The following is a 21,147-nucleotide window of genomic DNA, read 5'->3' on the forward strand; positions in this document are numbered from 1 at the left end:
AAGTTGCACCAGATATAGGACGAAGAGACATTGCTGAGCGCAATAATCTTCAGCGACGAGTCAACATTTCACATCAGTTGCATAGTGAAAACTCACAACTGCAGAATATGGGGCAGCAAAAATCCACATGCAATCCTGGAACACGTTCGCGATAGCCCCAAAATTTGTTTGTTTTGTGTTCCATAGTAAATTAAAAGCGTACGGCCCTTTCTTCTTGGTGGAGAAAACTGTTTCTGGGCTTGTGTATCTGGATGTGCTTGAAACCTTAATGCCACAGATCGTTGAAGATGACCGAGATGGGATGGTTTATTTTCAGGAAGACGGCACACCACCTTATTTCCTCATGTGAGTTCGAGGTGTCCTCGACAATCGCTTCCCAAGTCGGTGGACTGGCCGTGACGGGATAACTGCATGGCCACCTCGCTCCCGAGACTTGACATCACGGTATTTCTGTATCTGAGGTTTTACTAAAGATCATGTGTTCCTCTCATATCAAACAATTTAGCCTGCCTGAAAACGTTGCCATCACACGAGATAAGCCAGATTTGCTACAACGAGTGTTCAGAGAAGTTAATTACCGGCGAAATCTATGCTGCATCATAAGCCAAAATGACAAACTTGAGGTTGGTTGCTACAGAATGACACATATACTGATTTTCTAACTTCTCTGAATAATTTCTATATCATTCCAAAGTTCTAAAGTCCCTTTTGACTCATTCGGTAAACACATACTGAGTGAAAAGAATAAGATCAGAATGTTCTAGTGTCTCAAAGTGATAAGTTGAGAAATCAGAACAGAAACAAGAAGTGTAGCATTACATAGAATAACATAGAATATCAGATCGGAAAACACACAAGTAACTTTCTATGTAGGAAATATTCAGTGCTTGACAAAAATGCACCTAGAAGACGTGGTCGGATGTTAGTGTAGCTTGGTAAACATGCACACCGTCGCTAAGTATGTGCATGTTACGATTGCACCTCTCTGTGACAAGAAACCTGTGTTTGATACTAGTAGACTGGCCTTTTTGATAGTAATAGTCTTCTTTAGATGTCCTCCTTCCTCTCCACCACGAGTTATTTTTCTGTCTGAGAAGCAGAATCCCTTAACGTCACCTACTTTGTGGCCATCAATCCTGACGTTAAGTTCCTGGCCGTTCTCATTTCTGCTACTTCTCATCACTTCCGTCTTTCTTCGATTTACTCTTAACCCATATTCTATACTCTTTAGTCTGTTCAGTCAATTCAGCAGATTCTGTAATTTTTCTTCACATTCCCTGAGGATAGCAATGTCATTAGCGGATCTTATCACTGATACCATTTCACCTTGAAGTGTAATTCCACACTTGTACCTAAATTTTATTTCCATCGCAGCTTCTTCGATGTATGGGGCGAAAGATTACTTCCCTTACACCCTCTTTGTTCTGAGCACTTCATTCCTGTGCTTCCACCCTTATTATTCCCTCTTGGCTCTTGTACATGTTGTATATTACCCATCTCTCCCCGTATAACTTACCCCTATTTTCCCTAGAATTTCGAACACCTTGGACCCCTTGACACTGTCGAACGCTTTTTCGAGGTTGACAAGTCCTGCAAAAGTGTTTTGATTTTTCTTTACTGTTGCTTCCATAACCAATTCCTACGTCAGAACTGCCTTTTATGAGCCTTCATCTTTCCTAAAGACCAACTCATCGTCATCTAACACAGCCTCAATTTTCTTTTACGTACTTCTATTTATTATTCTTGTTATCAACTTGGATGCATGGGCTGTTAAGCTGATTGTGCGATAATTCTCGCATTTGTTAGCTTTTGCAGTCTTCGGAATTGTGTGGATGATATTTTTCCGAAAGTCTGATGGTATATTGCCACCAATGCGAATAGTCATTTCGTTTCTACTCCCTATCGATTTTAGAAATTCTGATGGGAGGTTATATATCCCTTCTACCTCATTTTATCCTAAGTCTTCCAAAACTCTTTTAAATTCTAATTCTAATATTGGATCCGTATCTCTTACATATCGGCTCCTGTTTCTTCTTCTGTCATGTCGTCAGAGAAGTCTTCCCCCTCACGGACGCCTTCAGTGTACTCTTTCCACATATCCGCTCTCTCCTCTGCATGTAACAGTGTAATTCCCGATGCGCACTTAATGTTACCATCCTTGCTTTAAATTTCGCCGAAGGTCGTTTTGACTTTTCTACAGGCTGAGTTAGTTCTTCTGACAATGATTTATTTTTCCATTTCTTTACGTTTTTCATGCAACCATTTCGTCTTAGCTTCACTGCACTTCCTACTTATTTCATTCCTAAGCGACTTGTATTTTTGTATTCCTGAGTTCCCCTGAACATATTTGTACTTCCTCCTTTCATCAATAAACTAAAGTATTTCTTCTGATACTTATGGTCTCTCAATAGTTACCTTGTTTGTACCTATGTTTTTCTTTCCACCTTGAGTGATTCCCATTTTTTGAGATGTCCATTCCTCTTCAAAAGAATTGCCTCCTGAGCTATTCCTTATTGCACTATCTGTGGCCTCAGAGAACTTCAAGCGTGTCTCTTCATTACTTTGCATATCGATTCTTCCTGGCTAGTTTCTTAAACTGCAGCTTACTCTTCATCACTACTAAATTGTGATCTGAGTCTATATCTGCTCATGAGTACACCTTACAATTCCGTATCTGATTTCGAAACCTCTGCCGGACTTTGATGTAATCTAGCTGATATCTTTCCGCATCTCCCGGCGTTTTCTAAATATACCTCACCCTTTGTTTTTCTTGAACAGAGAATTCGACTATTATCATCTGAAATTTATTGTAGAATTCAATTAGACTTTGCCCTCTGATTCCTAGTATCAATACCGTACTGTCTAGTAACCCATTGTTCTGATCATTCCAATGCAACCGCATTCCAGTCCCCCACAACTATTAGATTTCCATCTCCCTTTATGTACTGAATTAGCCGTTCAGTATTCTCATTTTCTTATCCATCAACCGTATAAAACTGCAAAATTACTGTACGTTTATTATGTTGTCAGTTGCTCATTGTCAACTTCATACATTTTTGTGGATCATTATCAGGCGGCGTAAAACTCACTGTACCCACTAACTGTGTATTTTGATACCAACATTGGAATGTTTATATGTCAGACTTTATGTAGGAAACTGAACTGTATTTGCCATTGTCACTCGAATTAGTAAGATATTGAAAGCGCCAGCCAACGAGAAACGTTTGATGTGAGAGCTATGATTCTTCATCTTATCCTATACAGTGCCAATAAATGTGCAAAATTGACATTATTCACAAGTTGTGTAGTGTATATTGTTGGAGTAGTTCCCACAAAGCCAGTTGTGCAGAAAATCTGTGGACTTTTTTCGATACAACACAGATACTTCCAAAGTCGGGGCACCTTCTAAGTTCAAATGCTGCGGATAAAAGCTCACAAAAATAATTTGTTTCACACACCCCTCCTCCCCGGAACACCTCCCCTGCCCCCCTGTTTCACCCGACTTCGATCGTCTATGACTGTATGTCCTTTTAAATCGGAACAAGTCTGTTTGATACTCAAGCCGGATTATCTGAGCAGGAAGCCTCGACAAGGTGACAACATTCTCCAGCTCTCTCTGAAGGCCATCGATCCATCATTAAGTCGGATGTCCTCACACTCGAAAGGATAGAGCAAATTCACGACGCACCTCTCGTCAACAGTGGAATCATTAGAGATGCTCCACTAGTTACGTTGATAAGGAAGAACAGAGGAAATCGACCGTGCCCTCGTTGGAACGCTCGTTCTTAGGGGTCACAGGATACATTGAAAGGAAATATTACTTTAAGCAAAATCCCTGAACTCTTCCAGATTACAGGTCCAACACAATAATCATTTCGCCATCTTGTTACAATGTCTACGTGAGCATTATGCAATGTGCTGCCACAGGTAGCCAAGATTGTTTCGACTACAGTGCATACGTTTCGCTGGAAACCCTTACACATTCTCCATATTTTTCTGATCTCTCCCCATGCGATTTCCTCATTTTGGGAGTCATGAAGAAAGACATTCATGGCTGTTGATTTAATTCGGACGAAGGGGTGCACGCTGTTGTGTAGTCACGATTCTGTAGGCAACTGCAAATATTATTCCATGAAGGCAATGATCGTTAATTATATTAACAGTTAAGCCGATTACTTTTGAAACAGTAAACAAGTCACTTTATTATCTTGAACAGTTCACTGTGTGGGTTTTGTTGTCACCTCCATTATATATTCTTGAATTGAACAACGCGACAGACTAATGTGATGTTTTTCAGTACACTGGGTACATGAAAATATAATTTCTGAAATATTTAGTGCTTAATGCGAAATGGATCAAGATTTTTCCGTCAAACCGGATTGAATATGAAACATTTCGTTAGCACTTTGGCTTAAGTTACCTACATATCAGGAAAGCAGAAACGAAAATATAGCTTTCGAAACATCAGTGTACAACACCTGACGGCTCTTAGGTTTGACCATTCACGAAGTGTATGTGTGGCAGAGATATTCCATATTTAATATTTGTGAAGAGTGACTGTGTCAGCTTTAAGGTAATTGAGCTGTACTACTTCTTTATAAAACGACCGGTCGACTTCAGTTAAAGACTGCCTTAAAATATATAGACGTCACTAATTGAGCATCATACATAAATTGTTATAGTTTGTGGACCAGTCCGTTGCGCGTTCATGTACAGAACGTAATCGAATTAAACATAACCTGTGCGATTTTTCTTTTTCTGCTTGCATTTATCAAAGGACCATCCATACATGATCTCATGCATAATGTGATAGTTCTTTCATGACTGCATTAATCATTTTATTTTTCTAGAATCTGATACATATTATTCCTGTCTTTTCTACAAAATGGACATAAAATTTAAGGGGTCGGCAGAAGGAAATGCTGAGACACAAGAATTTATTTTGAGATTAGAATGTTATATATTTTGTTACATTCAAAGAGAAGAACTAAACACAATAAGATAAAACAGTTTATTTAAAGATGGTACTCTGTAGCGACGCAAAGAGAACTACTTCGTATCTGCATGTGATACAGGCGAAAAATCACAACAGTTAATGTGATCAGTCCCATCATCACTAAGAAGAGGGTTGCCACTGTCCTCCGCCGGCTCTATTCATTTTTCTCACAATTATTCTTTTCATTCTTTCGAATTTGTGAGTCTAAAGAAATTTTCTGTTTTTATAGTTTTTTTATAATATTCTTAACACTTCTGTGTACCACATTTTTTCAGCCTACTTTGTCACATTATCTTCTTTATGACTAGGCTCTGGAACTAACCTTTTACTTATTCAACAAATGAAAACGTTACTAGTGCGATTAAGATGATATACACAAAAAAAAAAAAAAAAGGATACGCACAAGAAGTTATCCGAGTAGGAAGAAAATCGGTAAATGTAATGTACCTATACAGACAAACATATGATGACACTGTCAGAAACATTGGACGAATATTCAAGATTAGATTAAATTAGAAGTCTTTTCATTCCAGTTGATCCACAGTGATGAGATCTTCTACGAAGTAGAACTTGACAGACGAACATGAATGCACAATAATTATTTACAATGAAAAACTAATAGCAGTATGCTAATGTACCTTCCTCAAATCCCAAGTGGAATGAGGTAATAAACGCTGAATACAAGAATCATTTTACTACACCATTTTGTATTTGCTCGTACTATTACATTGATTTTGCACAGAAATGCAATTGTACTAACACCCGCATTATTTTATATTATTAGTCACGCACACGCACACATCCGCATACACGCACACACACACATCATTTGTTTCTACTAATAAATTCATCAGTGGAATAGGAGTTGGCCACGAATAATTCTTTCTGGCTCCTCTTGAACTGAAATATATTGGTAGTTAGACTTTTTATGGCTGCTGGGAAGTTACTGAAAACGTCTGTTCCTAATTAATAGCTGATTTTTTTTGGACCAAAGAAAGTAACTTTAAACCTTTGTGAAGATAATTTTTATTTCTAATATTGATTCCCTGAACTGAGCTGTTTGCTTGAAAGAGCGGTATGTATGCAATGACAAATTTCATTAAGATTATATATATATATATATATATATATATATATATATATATATATATATATATATATATATATAGGGAAGCAGTAGTTAATATCCCTAGTTACCCAAAAATGCCTCTCTACGATGCTATTGACTTCGGAAAACTTTAGCTTGGTTTAATGAGTTAACCCAAAAAAACAGTCATATGTGATATTATGGAATTAAATTAAGCCATATGACATTATGGAATGAAAGCAAGCGTAGTATCTAATCTTTTTCATTTTTATATCCCGCATGTCTGACTTAATCTACACCACATACACAGATTTCTTTAAATTCTTCAGCTGTTCTGTGCCCTGCTCCTCCCAGCGAATTTATCAAGGAGTAAATCACTGGAATTTAACACTGTCCACATGTTCTATCGTTTTTTCATCATATTTTTGGCATATAGGGGTTGGAAACCTGCTACAAATCTTGAATTGCGTGTAGTGCTTTTCTTCAAATTTTGGTGACAAAGAATTGCCAGGAACCATTTATTAATGTCTTTGAAAATTTTATTAACCCATCTTTTTAAGACTACACTTGATTTGCTGTTTACTGCAATGCATGTATTATCTGCAAACAAAACAAACTTGACATAAGGTAATATTAATGATGGAAGGTCTCTGATAAACACAAGAAAAATCTATGGCAATAAGATGGAACCTTGTGGGATGCCACATGTAATTAAATCACAGTTGAATTATGCCTAACAGCTTAACACACGTCACTTTACTAATGACACCCTTTGTTTCCTCTCTAAAATACAGGAACTGAATCATTTTGCAGTATTTTTTGTTACAGAGTAGCATTCGAATTTGCTTAAAACCTTTTCGTGATTTACACAGTCAAATATCAATGACAGATCGCTAAAATATACCAGCTGTAATTTAATGAAGTACATTTTCAATGTAAAAGTACATAATCTTCTCAGTATAGCTTCACAAATTCAGCAAGTCAGTAACGCATTGCTTCTTCTATGGCCATTGGTAGTAGGGTAGTGGGGTTTGGAGCACAGATTTGATATCAAATTGATATGCAGATTAATTAAATTGACCATATAATCACCACCACGCCCACCCAACCACGCTCCAACACGCCCACCCCCTCCTCCAGATGATGTCACGTGTTTACTCAGCTGCATGTGGGCATCACCTCCTCCTCCCTCACCACCCTCCCCATCCCCCTCTCCCAACCTTCCCTATTGGTGGGAATTTCGAATATTGGTGGGAAATTAAAACTGGAGATATCCTTTGTGGGACTCGAACCCTGGTCCTCCTGGACAGAGAGCCCAAGTGTACCACCCTAACACACTTAAACCGCCAGAGGCACTTGGAATCGACGGGAAATTAAAATTGGTGGCACCCTCTCTGGGATTCGAAGCCTGGTGCTCCAGGACAGAAAACCCAAGTGAACCCCCTTAGCACAATTAAAACACCAGAGGCACTTGGAATTAACGGGAAATTAAAAGTGGGCTGTGGCCTTTCCGGGACTCGAACCCTGATTCTACTGGATGGAAAGCCCAAGTGAACCGCTTAACACATGGAAACTGTCCAGATGCGGGAGAAGAAGGTTAGTGTACTTTATTTGTTTTTGTCGGGATTCTGACGCAAAGATCGATCCTAATTACATAATTAATCATAAATATCGGTCCTAATAACACAACTATAAACTTAGTGCTACACAAGGTCGGCATAAAAACGCAATACAGCACAAAAACTGGTGTTATCCTGCTTGGAAAAAATTTCGCAATGCCACTCAAAACTAGCGACAGACACACCCAAACTCTGCCCTATGCCTACAAGCTGGCGGGAAAACGGCTGGTATGTAAGGCACTACCTTTAATCTTTTTGGTGAGAAATACGACCAACTGACTAGGTCCTGGTGTTGGACAGAGGGGAGTTTAAAAAGTGTATTATCTGTAAGCATACAGTTTATATCACTGTTTGGCGTCAAAGTTTGCTACAGATACCTGCTCAAAAACCATCTTGTAACCCAGGTAAACAAAGCCAATACACGCTACCATAAATGACGGAAAAACTGTCACAGATCTAATTACATTTCGCAATTGTCGTGAAAAAACCAGCACTCATAATGAACAGGACATAATGCAGCACATGTACTGGGGGAAATCGTCGTCCTAAATGACTGCAGAGGAGGCGAGTTGAATGTGCGTTCTCCTCGATAGGCGTCCACAAACTGCAGAAAATTGAAGCCCTCTACCTCCCTCCATCCACCCGGGGGGGGGGGGGGGGGGGGACATATACTCCTTCAAATAGCCAGCTGCTCCACCGACCTCATCGTGGCATGTGCAGGCCGCTATCCGGCCTTTGCTGCCACCATCTGGCCGTCGCCTGAAGGGTACAGTCCTAGACAACACAAATGGGAAATTTACAAGCTTAACTCCGCCCATCTGGAGAATGGTCCAGATCAGCACTTGGCTTTCCACCATCTGGCCGCCGCCAACACAGTAGTGGATATAGTCAACTGATCAATAGGAGATAAAAGGACGGCCGTCTCAAGTGCAACCAGTTCGTCTAAAATATATCGACAAAGCCCCCAAACGCCGCTCACCCAGACAGAGAGCGGCTGTGTCTGGCGAAAACTACAGTAAACATGCCCCCCCCCCCCCACCCTTCGCCTACAGCAGCACGCCGTGCGGTGATGGAAACAATTGTATTTTGCGTCATTGCATCCATAATAAATCACTTATTGAAAACAGCAAAACACATTTGCGACCATAATAAATGTCCTCTTTCCACGAAAATAGGAAAAACCCATTTTCTTCTAGTTTTATGAGCATAATCGATATAGTTTATACCCGTTCGTCTGCAGTTGCTTCTCATTATTTTGGGAAGTCCAGGAGAGTGCACTGCCACCGGTCACAAATGATCAGCAGAGACATGCACACCTTGCGTAAAATAAGGGAAAGAAAAATTCGGCTATTTTGATGCGAGAACTACCGATCAGCGCAGAATGTCCTTATTATCTCGAAACCGTCATTGAAGTAAAGAAAAAGCGAGAATTTTAAACTCCAAAGAAAATAAAAGTCTATACTAAGCAGTTTGTTCCAGCCTGTTGAAGAAATTACACAACCTGAGAGCATATCTCGGGTTCAGTGTCTGCAAATAAACTCTCATGCACGTGTGTATTACACACATTTCAGACAGTCTCTCACGCCATTGGCACACATGACTGAGAAAGACACATTCATTCAACGTTTGACAACAAGAAGTTATAATTCAAGAGAACGTAGCTGTTTTGTACTCTATGAGAGGTACCCTTTCACCGGTGCGATGTTATATCATACTAGGATTTACGAAACAAATCTTGAGAGCCTATCTCGCCATGTGTAGGTGGGAGATTGAAATTTCGTTAAAAGGTATCGCCGTAAAAAAAAAGAAAAAGAAAAAAACGCTGTGGTGCCATAGCCATCTCCTCCACCTGCGCATCATTGGCATCATTTTGATAGGCTAATTAATTAAATTGATCATGAGAGTCACTTTGTGTGGCGAGTAATTTTTTCCAACATTCGGATTACACTCACCAAGGAGGACAACTGGGAATCCATGGAGGGAATACGATGTTCTTTTCGAGAAACACTATTGAGAAATGGCATCTGAAGCTGACCACAAAGGCAGTCTACAATCCACAACTTACAAATCTCGTAAGGACCACGCTATTAAAAAAAAAGCACGATCATAATATCTACGTTACCATCAACCTGACTAAAATGCGGCCTTGAGTCTACACGCACACACAGTCGCTGACAGTTTTACGCTTTCAGGGAGAAATGCTGTCCGCAATTTGGAATAAAGTCTATTCATTCAACCACATATTTGCCTTGGATCCTGTAGGGACGTCTTTTAATGGTTACAGACAGTGGTGAATCATATTTGTGCAACTCTCGTATCTCGAAATGAGTCACCTTTCTTTTTAGATTCTATCTGCCAAGGATCCAATACACCAAGAACCCCAACGCTGTTGTTAGACAGTCCGTCTGCATCTCGTAAATGCTCCTAAGTCTGTGCCCCGCTCTCCCTGCAGCTTAGTCCACGTAATCGTCCCGATTTAACTCTGACCTGAACGGAAGTCAGAAAGCATTGTATCTAAGACTTCCTGCATCCTGTGGGAACACAGGACGAGCTGAGTTAATGCGACAGGAGCACGTTTTGACCACTCGGTGGAAATGGGAACCTGGTGTCATAGCTCCGCCAGTCACGTACAGCCTGTAAGGCCAGCGCCAAACGAATCTTTCCCTGCAACACGAGATTGTAGAAGAGATACTACGAGCAGTTATGGCGGTGTCTCTTGTTGGGAAAATTAGGAAGACTTCACATCATACATGGCATGGAGGAAGGACGAAGATTTTGCGACACATGCCAAAACCACATACAGGTATCCCGAAGGAGATCTGTGTCTCTCAGGGTGCATTCATGTCTATCACCCACATATATGTGACGATCCTATTAAATATACAGGTATTGATGCGTTGGAGCAGGTGGTTCATAATCGAAGTCACTTCCACAGACTGGTGTTAAGCTTCATCACATTTACTGTAGGATGACCATATCCAACAATCAATTACATGAGAGGGTTCCTGAATTTCTCCTTCATAAGCAGTTTAATACATTGTTTATTTCGGTTGTAACACACCCACTCAATACACACTTCCATACAATTTGTTTTTTCTACCTTGACTTAGAGACCCGCGTCAGCTGCTGCTAAACCGACATCAACACGTTTCGATCCTCTGGCTCTCACAGAAAACTGAACATCGCATAGCATAAACAATACAGCTACCACACCACAGGCTAGTAGAAATAAAACACAGACCCAATGTTTCTCATTGTCAAAAATGTGGAAGATATCGCAACATATGGAAACTGGAAGAGGTACGGTAATGTAGAGCGCTTCCAGCAGCTGTTTGAAACTGATTACCTGTACAGTTAATCTCGATTCCCATCGAAAGGGCAGCTGATGTCTAGGTGCTCCGTTTCCAAAAGCGTTGTTTCTTCATTTTGTAGTCATTTACATGTAGTCATTTACTGTTCACAACACTGCCACCACTAATAAAAAGAGGTACTATTATCTTATTAGTGAAAAAAATAAAAACATGTGTAGGTTATCGGAGCATATAGACTAGTCTGTAGCAATGAGGAATGTTACCAAACAATTGTATTAAGGCGATGACCTCTACATTTAATCCGATGTTCCACAGGGTCAAGCAGCAGATATCCAGTGTTCCATCAAGGTTCCCTCCATCTCAACGCAGTGGTGTCAGTCAATCTTTATGCAGTAATCAACAGCACAACCTGTGGAAAGTCGGGTTTGGAAAGACGCCATTGATATGGGGCGATGTACTGTAATACACACCGCAGTTGATAGCGAAATCAATTTTAGCAATTTTACCCAGAAGTGGGAGAGAGCAATATCCACCACAATCTGAAACCTGTGTAGAAACAGAGTGAGCTGAGTTATTGCTATAGGAGCGTGTTCTGACCACTCGGTGGAAGTGGGAACATACTGTCCAGGCTCTACAACCCTTGTACGATGTGTAAGTTCAGCCTCAAATGAAGCCTGCTCCTGCAACACGACGACAGTACGAACTGTTACGGTGGTATTCCTTGCTGGGAAAATTAGGAAGACTCAACATCGAAGCAGATCCGCGGCCCTCAGGATCCATTCACGGCTATCACCAACACATTCTATCATCGTTATTCTGTACCATCCATCACAGGAAAATTACTCCCCCAGGAAACTAGACATCGCATGGTGTACACCACATTATGTGGCAATCAACAGCGTACCTGGACTGTTCGGATGGAAATGGCACCGTCGATGTTCTTTAATAATAACCATCATTTCAACACCGACCAATGACGGGGAAACATGCTCTCCAATTTCTGTATCATCGCTAAACAGCGTCTCCACTCCTTTGCGAGTACCACCGCGAATGTAAGTAGATGACTGTGTAGTATGTTCATTCATTGTTAATTCTCAATCATATACACCAAAGTATACCAGACAGCGACCTAATATCTCTAGCACTTCGATCATAGTGCGTAACTTACCATCCTTATCTATGTGGATGAGAGCCTCAGGGCATTCTCGCATTCTTAGGACGAAGTTAGAGACCGAAAGATCTCCTCGCATTGTCTTTGACGAACGCTCCCTGCAGCTGACCAGGAGTAGATCACTACATACCACATTTCGTGTAGGAACACTGCGAACTAAGGCTGTAACTGCTGTCCCACATCCATCCAAGAACACAAGATTTTTCCAGATGAGCGAATGTTGAGGAGGTTATCATCCCTTTTCGGTGTACAGTAGATATGAAACTATAATATAACAGACGGTTGAGAACAGGAAACGGGTGGTTTTAATGCATAATGGAGCTCCAGACGGACAGAGTTTGCTGCGTTTTATGTAACTGAACTGCACTAGCAATTCTAAAGTATTGTTCTAGTGTCTGGGGTCATTACCAAGAAGGTAATGGTAAGAGAGAAGATAAACACATGCACTTCTAAGGCTACTATGGCAGGCAAGTGTAATATTGGTAATCCACCGCTATCCAATGCGTCTCCAGACGCATCTTCGCTGGTCGCCGGCGCATATTTCGAAGCGCGACACTGAGGACAATTCTACTCCAGTGAGTGAGAATGCAGACATGTTTGGAGTTCACCAGACTGATGGTCGCCCGCCGTACGGCCCTGCAAGCCAAGCTGGACTTATATTTCTCCAAGGTAGTGCCTGCCTGTACACGGTGAGTGTCTTTTCTGCTTATCTTCATGCTTGTCAAACCCTGCCATGGTCAGTAAGGCCACCGAGTCCTTCCCCACTGGGAAAGTTCGGAGCATTATGGGCATGGTCCTCCAAGCAGCTCGGGATTTTGACAATTCAAGGCACCAGTTGTACAGAAGTCGCCACGATATCCCTCAAGAGGACATTCACCAACTCTATTAATCAATGCTAAGCCGAATAATTAATTGTACACAAGCCAGAGGTGGACTTTCCTTGCTCAGTTTATAAAGCTCTTTCACTTGAACAAATCATTCAATTTTGTATGAAATTGCATTCATTTTTTTGTCTGTACATGTACAACACATCTACCGATTAATGTCCCATTCGGATAATCCCTTCGTTGTAAACTCTTTTTTTGTGTTCGAGTGTACACTGTCTTAAGAAAAAAGGTAAAGCATCCAGAAGGAGAGGAAGAAACGAAATGAAGTTTCACAGCTGGAAATGATACGTGATGTTATTGCACTGATTAATAAATGGAGTCAAAATTCACTCACGTCGGCAGTACGAACCAACTCATCAGTATGAACTTACACCCCCATCTGGTCTGCACGCATGCAATTGGTTGGAAAGGATAACACAAAGCCGTTGTATCCTCTCCTGTGGGATTTTGCCTCACAACTCTTGTAACTGGTCCTTGATATTCTGCACACTAGCACTGCAACGAAGTTGATGTCGCAGCAGGTTCCACACACATTCATTCAGTGACAGATTTGGTGGCCTTGATGGCAACAGGAGAACATCAGAATCACGCAGACAATTCATTGAGGCATCAGACAGGAGTGGACGAGCATTGTATTGTAGATGAATGGCATCATCGTCACATGAGAGGTAACTCACGAGGATGCAGGATGTCTATGACGTAATGAAACGATGGGACCTGTTACTGGGTAGCCATCGTATTCGCTGACAATGTTCATACAGAATATGGCACAACCGTAATTCATCGCCAAACGAGTATGGCACAACTGTAATTCAACGCCAAACACAATGCGACGCTTTCATCAGGATTTCATGCTTCCCAGTCATGCGACCATTCCAAATGTAGCAGTTTGCATTGCATGTTAGTGGCAGTATATGCATGGGACAGTAGTACCCAATTCCGGCTGCTGCTAGTCTCTGGTGCAACATGACACAGAATGATTCAGTGAGTCATTACTTGTTCTCAGATAGCAGGCACATGTAAAGTTGCTAATAATGGTGTTACTGACGAGTACGTGGAATCTCTGTATCCCTTATATCACTCAACATCTGATGGTATTTACAACCGTTAAATAACCATGGTCTACAAACAGCAACTTTGATTACTGATCAAAGCATCCTCGGTCGCGGGTTCGAAACCCGCCACTGCTTACATTTTTAATAAAAATCCTCAGAATTGGCAGCTGAAAACTTCCGGCGTAAGTAGTCACTCTCTTTCTGCCAACGGCCTCGTCAAAGAGGATGGTGGTTCCAGGCACTCTCTTATTCTAGGGAGACTGCCCTAAAGGTAGAAGAGTCAGCAGCGATCAGTGGCATGAGAATGCACAAGGCAGTGGGATCCACTGCATTAAAGACACATAATGTGTATCCATAGGACATGTTGCCTGTAATTGAAAAAGTGTCATTGTGATCTCTCCACTGGCAAAAGCTTCCGAAGTAAACCGCTTTCGGATGTCCATAATAGGGACTGCCAATGGGGAGGTGACATTTAGAAGAGGATTGAGTAACCGACGAAAGGATAACGTTCTACGTGTCGGAGCGTGGAACGTCAGAAGTTTGAATTCGGTAGGGAAGCTAGAAATCTGAAAAGGGAAATATTACGGTTCAGTGTAGATATAGTGGGGGTCAATAAAATGAAATGGAAAGAAGACACGGATTTCTGATCAGCTGAGAATAACGTAATATCAACAGCATTAGAAAATGGCATAACGGCAGTAGGATTTGTTATGAACAGGAAGGTAGGGCAGAGACTGTTACTGTGAACAGTTCAGTGATAGAGTTGTTCTCATCTAAATCGACAGCAAACCGACACGGACAACGATAGTTCAGGTGTAAATGACGAAGTCGCAATTCATTTACCAATGACATTCGTTAAGGTGTGACATATGAAATCTTATACATAGATGTTACGTATATGAATTCTGGCGCCAGACTTATTAAATAGTACCAAATCATGGGATATCTTGCGCGGGACTTTCATATAGATGTTGCCTCCCTGCTTTCAGACGTGGGTTTTAACGTAATGCTAACTGCGAATCCCACAAGATTCACACATGTGTTGCCTGTAAGATTTCCGGGTCCAGACTGAAGATGTAGAGCTAGTGTGTGCTACATAAATATGTATGTACGAATTTTTTCGAATTTCGGTAAGTATATAATGATTTGAAGAGCAAGTAGATAAGATATTTCTAATTGGACTGTTATAAATGTTCCCACAAGATACATAATACATGGTTAGTTAACAAAATACAAGAAATTACAGAAATATTTACTGTGTCTTTGCCAGGAATTCCCCGTTTACAAGTAAGGCAACTACGTCGGGGAAACAAAAGTATAACGTAAACTTGAGAATCCAAGAGCTACAGTTGTCCGCAATGCAAAACTAATTTTGGGTGTTTCTGAACTTGAATGCTGACTATCAGTTAAGATCATTAGTTTCAAGAAAATTAGAACACGTTACTGTAAAGTGTGAATTCATAGCTTTATAACAGACCAGGTCAGTTTTCTCATTCGAAATTCAGCTTATGTGCTGTAGTAGCATTTGCAGTTACGTATTATTTACTTTTAATTAATATGTTTTCCAGAAAGACTATAAACTAGTATACCATTGCAATCAGTGAATAATAAATTACTACAGGAATAATAAATTTTTATGAAACATAATGTGAGTAGTGCTTACGCAGATGTATATAACAAACTTAAAAATGCAAAAAAAAAAAATGTTGGTAGGAGTGCAATGAGAGCAAGTGGAAAGATTCCAGGTTGCGCTACTCAAAGTGAATACATCCCTGGGCACACTGACTCGGCCACTGTACGTGTTTATATTTGTTTCTGTGTTTTGTAAAATACGTCATGTCGTTTATAATCTTTTATATGGGATTTTGTGTGTGTGTGTGTGTGTGTGTGTGTGTGTGTGTGTGTGTGTGTGTGTATGTGTATGTGTGTTGTGTGTACCTTACGGCCCTCAACAGAGGTCTTACCAATGCCCACAGAAGAAAATTAGATACGAATACGGTTAAAGCGTCTAAAACTTTACAAGAACTGTGTTAATATTGCAATCAGTCATTCCATGTCTAACTTCAGTTAACCCATACAGTCTACCAAGCAACCGTCAAGACAATGTAAATTCGCTAGTACGTTGAACAATTTGCTATTACAACATAAATAATAGAGGAAGAATACTGAAGTAATGACACAAGAATATGTCGCAGGCTGGTCACTAACCAAATAAACAAATAAAGAAATGGGTGAGCTACCTAGTTAGTTAATGCAACAAAAATTGCTGTCATTTTACGACGGGTCTTGGAAGTCATACCACAGTCGTGTCACTGTCAGCAAAAATAGTCTGTAAACCAGCAGATTTATTAGCAGCTGCCTTCACATCTGAATAAAAACAGCCGTCCACTTAAATGCAGCACACTGTCCATCTCCGTGCCACCAGCACCATACACTGTAGCATTCTGTCGTTGGCGCAAAGAGCCACGCATCATAGGTAGAGTTGTAACACAAAATTAGACAATCGTAAACAAACGTAGACTACGGTAGTTTCACTAGTAGACTCGGACAGCTAATATCCTACCCAGGTTTCCTGTACGTTAGGTGTGTTGCATGCGTATTGGACTTTACCTCATTTCTGTCGCTTTATTTACATGTGCGATCAGTGTCTTACTACTGTAGACTCTCCCAGAAACCGGAAGTGTTCAACCGAATATAAAATTAATAAGGATATACAAACGGCAACGTAACCTATGAAATGTCAGAATGTGAGCAGCGTTCTCAGTATGAGTCATCGTTCAGAAGTGTAGGAATTGTACAAGGACCATCGAAAACCAGACAGAAACCCGTTGTAAGTACTGCGGAACCATGTATCATACCGTGTATCGTCCACAATCTATCAACGCGTGTCTGAGGAGCCTGTACAGAAGTCAGCAAAAATTTCGAGGACCACTTCCGAAACAATCAATAAACTACTATGTCTGAGATCTCACCTGATGAGCAATCTAGTCTTTCGAACGCTACGTCATCGGTTTCATGGGGTACTCCTACAACAGTTTCTGACAGAAACATAGACGAAGTATTCGCCAGAGCTGTTTATGCCTCGTTATCAGTACTAAAGACCGGATAACAGAGGAAATAATTTAATTTAATTCGTCCTGGCTAGAGCCACCTAACCAGCATGCTATAGGTACAACGTTGCTCACCGCCGAATATCAACGTGTTCAAGGTGTTATCACAAAATTAAACGATGAAATGCTCTCGCTTTAATTTGTGATGGATGGATAGATGTGTCCGGACACCAAGCGATTAATGTTATTGTCACGTCACAAGAACCAATTTCTTCAAGAGTAACTGTCCTGTTGAGTACAGCGGAATTCATAGCCCCAGAACGTATCACAGTAATTCAAGTGATAGGCGACGAAAACTTCACAGTGGTGATTGCTGACAATGAAAGAAATGTATAGGCTGCTTGGAGCATAGTGGAAGAAAAATACATACACATAAGTGTGGGATGTGCTGCTCGTAACATCAATCTCCTCATCGAACACATCATGGCTGTATCTGTACACCAGTAGTTATTCCAGCTCAGTAAGGAATTAACCAAAATTGGAGTCGAACCACAGAGAAAAGTGCAGGAGCTCGGCTGTAACTTTGCAACTTTCTTCATCAGTTCGTTAAGAACCTGATAAAGAACAAAGAGGGCATTCCAGAAGCCACTATTTCCCCTTCAGTTCGTTTTGATAAGACAGTTGTAAGTGCTATGTTAAAGGACACTTGGGAGACCAGCAAGCCTCTTACTACGATCAGTATCTACTGCCATCACCTAACATGAGGCAGACAATTCCCTGTTGTCAGACGTGCATGACCACTCCACTAAAATTGTAGCTGAGACGGAGCATCTAAAAAATCAACAGCTCATTGCTATCTGCAGAAGACCAACTATGTACCACATCTGTAATTACAAGCAGAACAAAAACCACCTGCAAGCCTATCTGTGCTAGGGCACATCTGTTATATCCAGGGTAAAAAAAAAAACAAAAAAAAAAACACTAGTCTGAATGCTGAGTATGAAAGTCGTACGTTGCATTTCACCAGCTCTTTTTGTCAGTTGTTGAGATATGAAAGAGTACGTGTCCTACCCAATGTCTACCCAATGTAGGTGAGTTTACGCGTAGAACCTGCATTGGTTTCTTCTCCTCACGTGGCGTGTGAGCTGCTGCTGAACATATTTCACCCAGTACCTGGTGGAAAAGATTGTGTAGCAGTCAGCCACTGAAATACGATTATCTCGCCTGCAAACTTTCCAGTACACCATTATCAACAGATATAAGCGAGAACAACTAGTCGCTGCACAGGAGGGTCCATAGTAAAAGTACAGGCATTCTCTTGCAAGAATCGAGAATTTAGTTCTCGTGCAGTGACACATTATATGGAGGACAATGAACCTGTGCCTTCAAAAACTTTAGAAAGTGTCACTGAGTATGCTAAGAGTCCACATCGATGACATAGTCATTCAGATTAACGTTATGTTGAACCTAAAAGTACAGTTTTTATAGGGACAAAAGTCATAGTCACAAGCAACAGTATTTTCTGACCATTATTTTGGAACTTATCATTAATTTTCTTAATTCGTTGTATTTTGTGTTGAAACTTATTTTATAAATTCGAATTAAAAGTCAGGAAACAAATGTCAATTACGTTACGTTTACAGGTAACTAAAGTAATGTTTGTATGTGGTTTTTCATAATTTTTAGTCACAGTTCTGTTAGTTCATATCATGAAATGTGTATCCGTATTAGTTATCTTTTTCAACATCACCAAATTGTAACATATGAAAAAGTGTAACATTTTTGTCCTACATAGCTAAACCCCTGCCTGTTACTCACAAATAAATTACATAAAAGTAAACAATACTTATTGAGAAATTTTTAATATCAGTCGTTAATTCAGGTTTCATTCGCGAATTGTTGATTTCTAACGTGAAAAAGAGGGATGGTGTGGTTAAAAAAGACTGGCCAGGTGCAAGTGGAAATCGCGCACTGAGGGTTCCGCACAAACTTAATTACATATACACACAGTTCATTCATTGCTGGAGTCGAGGATACTGACGATTTTTGCTAGTTACTCATACTGCCAAGATATCGATTCCAGGTCTGCAGTCGGATGACAAATGACAAAATAAGTATTTTTTGGCGTGGTATAATTATAAACTAACAATTGAAGTTTTTCTCTTTTCTTGCGTTGTAAAACTTTGATTCTTATGAAACTGCATGATTCTGGACCAATGCCCGGAAATTCCACATTTTTTCGATGAGTGAGTTTGTGATTATCAAAATATTTGACAAATACGGCCGCATCTTTTAATTGATTAACGTTTATCATATTAGACAGGGTTTATAGACTTTAATATGTGACATAAATTTTGACTTGATACGTCAACTCGCGCCTGAGAAAGAGGAGTGTTATACAGACGGACGAACAGACAAGCAATCTGATAACAAATACATTTTTTTTTCGCTTGATGTTGTTAAAGATCCCTCTTTTTGCGGATTTTTTTTCTTTGGCTGTAGTGTAAAATCTACTTTCTTGTCAAATGTCATAATTCTAGGTCAACGGGAAGTATCATGTCGGTTTTTATGAGTGAGTTCGTGAGTATCAAAATATATGACATAAATGGCCACATCTTTTTGCTGTATTGACTCTGCATCTTCAGCTTTTTACATAGCCAAGGGACCATAGACCTAAACATATGACCATTTTCAACTTGATACGACTACGTTTTACTGAGAAAAAGGATTTTCAACAGTGGGACAGATAGACTGACAACAAGGAATATTATGAGGGTTCCGTTTTTAACGCCTATGTGCGAAAAAAATAAAAATAAAAAAACAGTACAGGTTTGTCAAATAGTGATAGAAAACGCATTTACCTCAAAAACGTTAAACGAAAAAGAAACGAAAAACAAAAATTTATCAAACATTACTTAAATACTTCTTCAAGTTCATATAAAATTTTTTTCTGTTATTCATAAACAACTTTCACATTTATCACTAATAACAGAAAAATCTTACTTTTCGGCGTGATGAAGAACGTTCTATTGAGTGAAAAATAGCAGTAACAATTACATAGATATTTTTAAGTTTGTGCATGAAAAACTGTACTTGCATTAAAAGCAATTTCTTTTGGTTACATAAACCTGCAGAGTTACGTGATCAGCTTACTTTTACTAATTATAAAACGCAACTTGTAATATGTGTGGGTATAAAATACACAATGGAACAGCACTGAACGATGTGCAGTTCTAATTATGTGCAAAACAAATTGGCGCTGAACATGATAAAAATGACCATAAATGGTAGTACGACACAAGTTTGACGCAGTATATAACAGAAGAGATTTAGCTAGGAGATACTTCTACGCAAAATGATAGCTGTATTATCGTCACTATTAGCACCACGAAATATACTTTCTCAAACTAGTTTGGAGGGAGATATTATAAAATAATCCGAAATTTTTGACAGTCCGATGTTGAGAGGAAAAACAAGATTACGGGCGGAAGGGTATCACAAGGGTCAAGAAACACTACTTCATCGGAGCATAGCGACATCAATGAGATGATGCAAATTAAAGATAAATGTCCAATGATTTCGATCAGGAATTTGATCAGTAATTTACAAAAATGTCGAATGAGTTTAATAAGAAATTTTCACGACTACACGATGAACAAAAGGAAAACACGTGTGGGTTAGATGAGGAGACAGAAAAGCAAAATAGTTTGTAAACTGCACAGGTCAGACAGATGTCTCAAAATGGCAATCAGTTTGCAACGAACTCCTCGACGAAGCGAAAAACTGTCAGAAGAGATTAGGTTTATGAAACTAAAACAAAACACGTTTACACTGTCGTAAAGAAGTTGAACGAACGTGTGGAGGTGGGGCGTTCGTCAGTAACACCACACTATAGGAAAAGCTTGTACTGAGCATCGTACTTATGCAGACGAAGTAGGAAAACTATCGTCCGAAAAGGAAAGTATAATTGT

At 40.0% G+C, this 21,147-nt stretch overlaps 1 protein-coding gene across 1 annotated transcript in view; it reads right to left on the minus strand.

Moving 5' to 3' along the window:
- LOC124776875 (potassium voltage-gated channel protein Shaw-like) overlaps positions 1-21,147 on the minus strand; it is a 382,737-nt gene that overhangs the window by 208,336 nt on the left and 153,254 nt on the right. The window lies entirely within an intron of this gene.

The sequence above is a fragment of the Schistocerca piceifrons genome, chromosome 2 (genome assembly GCF_021461385.2).
Source record: "Schistocerca piceifrons isolate TAMUIC-IGC-003096 chromosome 2, iqSchPice1.1, whole genome shotgun sequence".
In the NCBI taxonomy this organism is placed as follows: domain Eukaryota; kingdom Metazoa; phylum Arthropoda; class Insecta; order Orthoptera; family Acrididae; genus Schistocerca; species Schistocerca piceifrons.